The sequence below is a fragment of the Gigantopelta aegis genome, chromosome 7 (genome assembly GCF_016097555.1).
Source record: "Gigantopelta aegis isolate Gae_Host chromosome 7, Gae_host_genome, whole genome shotgun sequence".
Taxonomy (NCBI): domain Eukaryota; kingdom Metazoa; phylum Mollusca; class Gastropoda; order Neomphalida; family Peltospiridae; genus Gigantopelta; species Gigantopelta aegis.
The window spans coordinates 33,842,599-33,853,896 of NC_054705.1; positions in this window are offsets into that span (position 1 = coordinate 33,842,599).

Genomic DNA, 11,298 nt, shown 5'->3' on the forward strand with positions numbered 1-11,298 from the left:
TTTTTTTACTTACAACTTTTTTTTCTTCTGAGGATATCAATTTTGGTAAATACAATATCTTTCTGATTTGTACTGGTATTTGTAGTAGTTCAAAATTTAAAGCCTAAAGTCTTTGTTTTAAAACCTAAAGTCTTTGTTTTAAAACTATTCACTTTAAAAGTTAGTTTGTCTTGTTTAACGACACCACTAGAGCACATTAATTATTTATCATCGGCTATTGGATGTAAAACATTTGGTAATTTTGAGGTGGGACGCAGCCTAGTGGTTAAGCGCTTGCTTGATGCGCGGTCGATGTGGGGTCGATCTTCGTCGGTGGGCCCATTGGGCTATCTCCCCGTGGTATGTGTTATCTTTTGTGTGGGATGATACATATAAAAGATCCCATGCTCTTAATGGGAAAATGTAGAAGGTATCGTTTCTAAGACTAGCTATATGTCAAAATTACCAAATGTTTAACATTCTTCTAAGACCAGCTATATGTCAAAATTACCAAATGTTTAACATTCTTCTAAGACCAGCTCTATGTCAAAATTACCAAATGTTTAACATTCTTCTAAGACCAGCTATATGTCAAAATTACCAAATGTTTAACATTCTTCTAAGACTAGCTCTATGTCAAAATTACCAAATGTTTAACATTCTTCTAAGACCAGCTTCCAAATGTTTAACATTCTTCTAAGACCAGCTATATGTCAAAATTACCAAATGTTTAACATTCTTCTAAGACTAGCTCTATGTCAAAATTACCAAATGTTTGATATCCAATAGTCGACGATTAATAAATCAATGTGCTCCAGTGGTGTCGTTAAACAAAACAAACTTCTCTATATTCTGTTGATTTCTTCAAGAGTATGAGGGAAGCAGACACATAAAATATTTCGTAAATATTTCATTAAATTCCGTAAACATGTATAAGTTTTTGTAAATATTAGAGTGATATATTTTATAAATATTATAGTTCTATGTCACGTGATGCGCGTGTTTGAAATGTGCAGTTCTATGACACGTGTTGCACGTGTTTGAAATGTGCAGTTTTATGTCACGTGTTGCACGTTTGAAATGTGCAGTTCTATAACACGTGTTGCACGTGTCTGAAATGTGCAGTTCTATGATATATGTGGCATGTGTTTGAAATGTGCAATTCTATTACATGTGTGGCACGTGTTAAAAATGTGTAGTTCTATTACACGTGACGCACGCGTTTGAAATGTGCATTTTTGATGCACGTGTTTGAAATGTGCATTTCTATCGCACGTGTTTGAAATGTGCATTTCTATTGCACGTGTGGCACTGTTTGGAATGTGCAGTTCTATTACACGTGTGGCACGGGTTTGAAATATCTTTTCTATTACACGTTTGGCAGTTCTATGACACTTGTTACACGTATTTATAATGTGTAGTTCTCCTTTACATGCTGCACGTGTTTGAAAATTGCGGTGTTTATGATACGCGTTGCACGTGTTCGAAATGTGCAGTTCTATGACACGTGTTGCATGTGTTTAAAATATTTAATTCTATTACACGCGTGGCATGTGTTAGAAATGTGCAGTTCTGTTACACGTGTGACACGTGTTTGAAAATTATAGTTCTATGTCACGTATTGCACGTGTTTGAAATGTGCAGTTCTATTACACGTGTTGCACGTGTTTGAAATATGTAGTTCTATTACACGCGTGGCACGTGTTAGAAATATGTAGTTCTATTACACGTGTTGCACGTGTTTGAAATATGTAGTTCTATTACACGCGTGGCACGTGTTAGAAATATGTAGTTCTATTACACGTGTTGCACGTGTTTGAAATATGTAGTTCTATTACACGTGTTGCATGTGTTTGAAATATGTAGTTCTATTACATGTGTGGCACATGTTTGAAATATATAGTTCTATTGCACGTGTGGCACATGTTTGAAATATATAGTTCTATTACACGTGTGGCACGTGTTTGAAACGTGCATTTCTTTTGCACGTATGGCACGTGTTTGAAAATTGTAGTTCTATGTCACGTGTTGCACGTGTTTGAAATGTGCAGTTCTATAACACGTGTGGCACGTGTTTGAAAATATTTAGTTTTATTGCACGTGTAGTACGTGTTTGAAAATACGTAGTTCTATTATACGCGATACGCGAATTTGAAATGTGCAGTTCTATGACACCTGTTGCACGTGTTTGAAATGTGCAGTTCTATGACACCTGTTGCACATGTTTGAAATGTGCAGTTCTATGACACCTGTTGCACGTGTTTGAAATGTGCAGTTCTATAACACGTGTGGCACGTGTTTGAAAATATTTAGTTTTATTGCACGTGTAGTACGTGTTTGAAAATATGTAGTTCTATTATACGCGATACGCGAATTTGAAATGTGCAGTTCTATGACACCTGTCGCACGTGTTTGAAATGTGCAGTTCTATGACACCTGTTGCACATGTTTGAAATGTGCAGTTCTATGACACCTGTTGCACGTGTTTGAAATATGCAGTTCTATGACACGTGATGCGCGTGTTTGAAATATGCAGTTCTATTACATATGTGGCACGTGTTTGATATTTGCAGCTCTATTACATGTGTGGCACGTGTTTGATATTTGGAATTCTATGACACGTGTCGCACGTGTTTGAAATGTGCAGTTCTATTTCACGTGTGGCACGTGTTAAAAATATGTATTTCTTTTACACGTGTGGCACGTGTTAGAAATATGTAGTTCTATTACACGTGTGGCACATGTTTAAAATGTGCAGTTCTATTGTACGTGCTGCACGTGTTTGAAAATTGAAGTTCTATGACACGTGTTTGAAATGTGCAGCTCTATGGCACGTGTTGGACCTGTTTGAAGTATACAGTTCTATTGCACGTGTGACACACAATATAACTATGTAGTTCTATTACACGTGTCACACGCGTTTGTAATCTGCAGTTCTATTGCACGTGTAGCACGTGTTTGAAATGTGCAGTTCTATTACATGTGTTGGAAATGTGAAGTTCTATTACACAAGTAGCACCTGTTTGATATATGCAATTCTATTGCATGTGTTTAAAATGTGCAATTAAATGACACGTGTGCCACGTGTTTGAAAATTGCAGTTCTATTACACGTGTGGCACGTGTTTATAATGTGCAGTTCTATGACACGAGCTGCACGTGTTTGTAAATTGCAAATCTAGGACAAGTGTTGCACGTGTTAGAAATATGCAGTTCTATTGCACGTGTGGCACGTGTTTGATATGTGCACTTCTATTGCAGTGTGGCACGTGTTTCATATGTGCAGTTGTCTTACACGTGACGCACGTGTTGGAAAAATGCAGTTCTATTGCACATGTGGCACGTGTTTAGAATGTGTAGTTCCATTTCACGTGTGACACGTGTTTGAAAATTGCAGTTCTATTACACGTGTGGCACGTGTTTGAAAATTGCAGTTCCATTTCACGTGTGGCACGTGTTTGAAAATATGTAGTTCTATTACACGTGCTGTACGTGTTTGAAAATTACAGTTCTTTGGCGCCTGTCGCACGTGTTAAAAATGTGCACTACTATTGCACGTGCGGCACGTGTTAGATAACTGCAGTTCTATGACACGTGTGGCTCGTGTTTGACATGTGTGGCACGTGTTTGAAATGTGCATTCGTGAGATTTCTTAAATATTTTACAACTGACGTATAACATAAACATACAAATATCATATATGCATGTACTTGCCATGTGCACTCCCACTAATATGTTTAGTGTGGTGTGTGTCTGTGTGCGTGTGTTTAGCTTTTTGAAATTACAGTTTTAATGTCAATTGTTTAATGTAAACGTTTTTTAACTTATGTTTCTGTGTTTGTTTGTTGTTGTTTTTTTAAGATTGCTGAAATGACATTAATTTAACAGCTGTTTACCGTTACTCATTTTAAATTGTTAAATAATGTGTTTTATTTTAAAGTTTCCTGGTGATTTAGCTTGATTCTCGAAGAGTTTACTGCGAAAAAACACACAAAAAAACCAGCTATAAACCGACGAAATACGCTTTAAATTAAAGTGTTTTTAAGTGGATACACCACCTGCCTCTCGTTATCTTCCAAATGCGGTCAGTGCTTCCTCGTCGCGTGTACAAGATATCTTGTTGACAAGGCAAAGGAAATGCACATTTTTTTTCCCTCCAATACGTGACAATTCTGCAACGCAGCGGAGTCTACTGTCGCAACGTGCTGACCGCGTTGTTTGGCTTACGGAAATTACCGATCAATGCCGTTCCGTTATGTAAGGCTATTCGGTCCAGATCACGAGCCGGGCCGAATCAGGACACTCGGCGAAGTCGAGTTCAATAGTTCAGACGGACAAACGGCGTGCGCGTGCGTATTGCTACAACAATGCCCTTTTGGTCGTGGCTTTTCAGATACCACAGCATTAACATTTTTGCTTCCGAAGCTGGGTTGAACGAACGTTGTTGTTGTATTAATAGTATTTAATGTTGCAGGCTATATAAATATCTAAGTGCTTAAGCCAGAGTCAAAAACGCCAAGAGTTCAGGAACAATTAAAACAGATTTTTTGCAATGGCAAAGGGCCATCATCGGGGGTTTATTCAACTTGGCTTTCTTGAGAGAAAGATAAAAATATATGGACTGAGCGTCAAGGGGTGACCACCGCTGATAACACTCGTTCTCAGCTACCCGGGGTCACGGCCAAGTTCAAACCGTACCTTGGCACTGCTGACCGTAAGATCGCGCGCGCCGTTCATTGTAGCAGACGGCAAGAGCAGACGATCAACGCAATCGAGACGGTTCACTGGTTATTAATGTTCCCAAAGTTTAAATGAAACGATGCAAGACTAAAACGTGTCGTGGGAAAAGAAATAAACAAACAGACAAACAAACAAAAAAGAAGATAAAAAAAAATAAAAAAAATATTAAAAACAAAACCACACACAGAGACTGGTGATGTTCATGGTCAGTTTATAGGAAAAATTAAAACATGGTTGAAGACTTTTTCTACATGACGATTCACCGCCGGAGTCGAAAACCGCGCAGATGGGACATTGTTTCGCGGAAGAATACATCATTAGATAAAGAAGACGTTATTTCCAGAGGTAAGTGTTTTTACTGCCATTAATGCTAGGTGGTCAATGGACATTTGCATTTATTATTAAATTTTATTAGGGGTTATTTTTAATTAAAGGTACGCACAGAATATGGGATGGTGCATATAAAAGATCCCTTGCTACTAATAGAAAAAGTGTAACGTGTTTCCTATTGCCATCTTCATTGCACGAGACTACGGCTTGGTGGTTTATGTTGAGACATGACTATATGTCATAAGCACCAAATGTTTGACATCCAGTAGCCGATGATTAATACATTAATGTGCTCTAGTGGTGTCGTTAAACAAAATATTACTTTTGTATGTACAGGTCTGTATCTGAGTTTGGTGCATAATGTACAAGTGTAGCCCATGGAGATGCAGCAGCGGGTTTCCTCTCCATATGTCCGACCTCATATAACCGCAAATTAAAGTGACAGACACTACGACGTATTTTTCACTATTAAAACAGTTTTTTTGGATAATTTAAGTTAGAAGTATTTACATTTTATTATTTAGAATATTTATTTTCGAACACCTGAAGTGGTTCTGGTCATCCAGATTTTTGTAATATCCCAAAATGCATTTTTCATATTTCTAAAAACGCACGTTCGTCTGAGAAGTAATAGTTATCGAGACAAGCTCTAGTAATTTTAGACGGTATTTTTACCATTTAAACATAACATTCTGTAACATCTCTCTCTGTGATAACCTTACCGAAATGTGTTGCAGGCTTGTAGATTAACTAAACTTAGGATCTATTTTCCGGGTATGAGACTAGGGCCTCCGCCTTTAAAATGTAAATGAAACATTTCTTTCTTCCTTCTTCCTTGCAAAAACACTCAAACGACCAAGACACCAGATGTTTACTAGTAAAAGAATAAAATATATTCATTATTATATATTCTTTGCATTATTTTTTTTTTTTTTTTTTTGGGGGGAAGGGGTTGGGGGTATGCACCCGTGGAAACTTCCCCTGGATTCCAGCCTGTTGTACTCACAGGGGCGGGATCTAGCTCAGTTGGTAGAGCGCTCGCCTGAGTCTCCTTGGTCGTACGATCGAATCACCTCGGTTGGCCCATTCTCTGATTGGATCTTTCCTGTTCCAACCAGTGCCTCACGACTGGTATATATCAAAGGCCGTGGTATATGTTGTCCTGTCTTTGCGAAGTGCATATAAAAGATCCTTTGCTGATAATGGAAAAAATGTAGCGGGTTTCCTTTGAAGACCGAGTAAAAATTATTAAATGTGCCCCGGTGGTGTCGTTAAAGAAAACAAACTTTAACAATTAACAAATGTTTGACGTCCAAAGCTGATGATTAATAAATCAGTGTTCTCTAGTGGTGCCGGTAAACAAAACAAACTGTAACTTTAACAATTACCAAAAGTTTAACATCCTATAAATTATGATTAATCAATCAGTGTACTGAATTTGTGCTCTAATTGTGTCATTAAATAAAACAAACTTTAATTTTCAAAATATTTATTTAATTTCATTTGACAGTACATAATCGTTTAAAAACATTGTTAATTGTTTTGGTTTCGGTTGTTATTGTTTTGGTTTTGTTTATTGTTTTGTCGACCCCTGAAGGAGAAACTCTTTGTCCCCTTGGAGAACCTACGGAACACAGCAGCTTTTGTTCGAGCCACTGTGGTCCCTCTCTGAGCATACAACGACGAAGAAAGAAAGAAAGAAATGTTTTATTTAACGACGCACTCAACACATTTTATTTACGGTTATATGGCGTCAGACATATGGTTAAGGACCACACAGATTTTGAGAGGAAACCCGCTGTCGCCACTACATGGGCTACTCTTCCGATTAGCAGCAAGGGATCTTTTATTTGCCCTTCCCACAGGCAGGATAGCACAAATCATGGCCTTTGTTGAACCAGTTATGGATCACTGGTCGGTGCAAATGGTTTACACCTACCCATTGAGCCTTGCGGAGCACTCACTCAGGGTTTGGAGTCGGTATCTGGATCCGAACCCAGTACATACCAGCCTGTAGACCGATGGCCTAACCACGACGCCACCGAGGCCGGTCACCCTCAAAATGTTTAATAAAAGAAACCTTGCTTCTGTTAATATTTAATAATAATCAATAGTTAAATTATACCCTCATTAGGAAATGAAATAAAAACCGTGCTGCATTAAAAAAAAAAAAAAAAAAAAAAAACATCTTGTATTAATCATTATTTAAATTATATCCAAACGTAAACCCTCAAAATATTTTACATTAATCATTATTTAAATTATACCCAAAGATACACTTTAAAAAAAAATAACGATATGATTATTAAACGTTTTAGTTTTCAAAAGAACTATTTTATCAAGCGGAGAGTCATCCTTCACACAGCGAACGTGAACAGTTCGCTGAACTAGTCGATAAAACGTCAGAACATGACCGCACTGGCCAAGTCAAAAGTTCAAACACGTTCAGCGACCCATGCACCAGTCGTACACCGGTCAATCGACTCACCGACCCGCCCTCTATCGGCAAAATAAGGAAATAGTTCTATTCATACTCGCTGATGACGGGTGCGCGTGCGCAGTTTGCTGGAAAACAATGTTGCAAATATTACAGCGCATTCATGGACTGGTTTAGGTTTATGAGTTATGAGAGAAAAATGCGGGTTCTTTTATGTCTTTTTTTTTTCGTCTTTTTTTTTTGTAAACCGGAAATGAATTCAGATACTAGAAGGTAAGTTGTAAATGAAGCTTGTGCTATAGTTTTATTTATTTATTTAACGTCCGCACCAATACAGCGATATTTTATTAGGCATATGGAAATGAATAAGATTGCTTTAAGTTAAGAAGGTGTGGTCTGATCTTAACATTATTGTACATCAAGTTATAAAAATTAGTAGTATGAATGTTTTAAATTCCGTGTTATAAAAAAAAATACATAGAAACTACCGGTATATATACATGCACATAAGAAATAAATTTTTAAAAATTATTTTATAAATTTCAAGCTATTTTTAAAGGAAGGAAGTAATGTTTTATTTAACGGCGCATGCGCTCAACACATTTTAAATACGGTTATATGATGTCGAACGAGTATTTTTAAATAGACCCGCATATATATTTCCAACATAAAATTATTTCATATATCACTGCAACACTATAACATTCATAAATAAATCGTTCTTCTAATTGATATTAGTTTGGAAAAGTAAACATAAATATTTCAATAAGAATTGTTTTATACAAATTGAAATACTTTTGCAAATATAATCAACAAAATCATATTCTAAAATATTAACCAAAACACACAAGGAATAAAATAAACAAATTTGCGTTATTCAATTTGGCCAGCGTATGGTTATTTTGAGAGTTAAAGGGACATTCCTGAGTTTACTGCACCTTTTAAGATGTTATCGACTACAAGAGACGTTTTAACGATTGTAATTACATATCAAATATATTTGTCTGACTAAAATATTTGTGGCTGTATAATAAACGTGTTTCTGGTCTTTCTAATATTTGTACTAGGTTAAATTTCATTTTAGTTCCTAATTTTTTTTTTTTTTTTCGTACGTAGGAAATTATTTGAAGACAAAATCCAGTTTGGGCTCCTTACAAATATTAAGACGACCAAAAACACATTGAAAGAAATGTTTTATTTAACGACGCACTCAACACATTTTATTTACGGTTATATGGCGTCAGACATATGGTTAAGGACCATACAGATTTTGAGAGGAAACCCGCTGTCGCCAGTACATGGGCTACTCTTCCGATTGGCAGCAAGGGATCTTTTATTTGCGCTTCCCACAGGCAGGATAGCACAAACCATGGCCTTTGTTGAACCAGTTATGGATCACTGGTCGGTGCAAGTGGTTTACAACTACCCATTGAGCCTTGCGGAGCACTCACTCAGGGTTTGGAGTCGGTATCTGGATTAAAAATCCCATGCCTCGACTGGGATCCGAACCCAGTACCTACCAGCCTGTAGACCGATGGCCTGCCACGACGCCACCGAGGCCGGTAGAAACACATTGAATATACAGACACTGATATTCTAAACAAGAAACTGTATTTGATATGTAAGTTTAATCGTAGAAATATTTAATACTCGGAAACATCTTACAATGCAGCAAACTCAGGAATGTCTCTTTAAAAGTTTGGTTTGTTTAACTACACCACTAGAGCACAGTGATTTATTAATCATCGGCTATTGGATGTCAAACATTTGGTAATTTTGACATAATATTGTCCGCTACATTTGTCCATTATCACCATCCCACAGCCAGGATAGCACATACTACGGCCTTTGATATACCAGTCGTGGTTCACTGGCTATAACGAGAAATAGCTCGATGTTCCCACCGACAGGGATCGATCCTAGACCGACCACACATCAAGCGAGCGCTAAATACCAAGGGGCGACGTCCCGTCCCGTATTTTCAGAGGGACATTGATTGGGACGGGGAGATAAACGCTTATGTATCCCTACACAGATGCCATCTACCATTGAAATGCATGTTAAATTGTCCAATTTCAAAATTGATTAAGATTGCCAATAGAACGTGTTCTCGTTGGCACTACCCCTGCGTGTGCTGTAACTTCACCGTGGTGCAGGAGTGTAACATTCTCTTTGAGAATGGCCAATACAGCACAAATTGAAATTTTGAGTAAAAGTCAGTATCTATCTGTGATATTTGTTTTTTTGCACAGTTCTTTACACTGTTTTTTTTTAATTTAAATCTCGAATTTTTATATTGATGTTGATCATCACCTTATTTGTTTGCATTACCTTAGTTTGACACCCAATAGCCGATGTATTTTTCGTGCTGGGGTGTCGTTAAACATTTATTCATTCATTCGTTGGCACTAACAACATATACCAATACGAACATTTATTATAAACTCATTTATTTTCACTCAAAAATTAAGAATATTTCCTTCTCATTTTTTTTGTTGGACTATATGACCGCATCTGGCTGTAGAACCGGTCCGAACAGGTGATGAAATATTCGATTCACACTGGCTGCGTGTTTCGCTATGCACGCACGTCCTAAAAGGTCAATGCACAAAATTACAAAATAACATGGGTAAATTCTAGCCAGAAGGCTTGCCATTGAAAACTACAGATTGTTTTTAATTCATTCGCAATTACTAGAAGTGAATATGTGAACGACAACAAAGGTTAATGCTAAAAACTGTAGTTGACCGGAAGTGAATTGTGTAGTGAGACCTAAGATCGATCCTGTGAGCACTTAGCAACCACTTATGACGTATGTTGGTTTGTATATGACGTAATTACCGGTACGCGCAATAATACATCCGATGCCCTTGGTGATCTCATGTTATCCACTAGTTAACAGGATATACGATTATTACCATTACTTAGCTAGTGATAAACAACGTAAACAGTTCATGCAGAGTTTCCTTGTCAATTCTGTGCCACAGAATACAATTCTTTGATTAAAATTAATTTCATTTTAATTTTTTGTAGGACGTAGTAATTGTGGTTTTTACTACGTCCGGATCTTGTTACATACCCAATATATAGCCTGTATTCAAAACTTGTGGCACCATGTTTCAACCGTTTCTCAACCGAAATAGTGCAACAAATGGACATACAAACCAAAAATGTATAACCTACCGCACTCACAAAATCTCGATTGAAGTGCTTGGATCATTATTAAAAAGATAAATCTTCAACGACAACCTTTAAAAAATATGCCCGCCATGTTAAATTTGCTAAGTAGGGGGAAGCAACTCGCCGTGCACGTTAAAGGGACATTACTGAGTTTGCTGCAATGTTTATGACGTTATAGACTAACAAAGACTTTAACTATTGTAATTACATATCAATTTTTTTTTTTTCTGCATAAAATACTAGTGGCTGTATATTAAACGTGTTTCTTATCGTTTTAATATTTGTACTAGGTTAAATTTCATTTTATTTCCTAAAATATACGTAAAATCCAGTTTGGGCTTCTTGCAAATATTAAGATGCCCAGAAACACATTGAATATACAGACACTGATATTCTAAACAAGAAAATATATTTAATATGTAAGTTTAATCGTAGAAATGTTTTATTAGTCGGAAGCATGTTACAATGCAGAAAACTCAGGAATGTCCCTTTAAGAAAAGTACTGACTTAACGTGCCCCGTGCACTAGGCAGGACGGTACCTAGGGGAACGAAAACGACAGTTAATCTCGGAACTCCCCTTTAAACGTGTGTGGTTTTGTTGTTATTGTTGTAAACCCTATATCACTGTTATG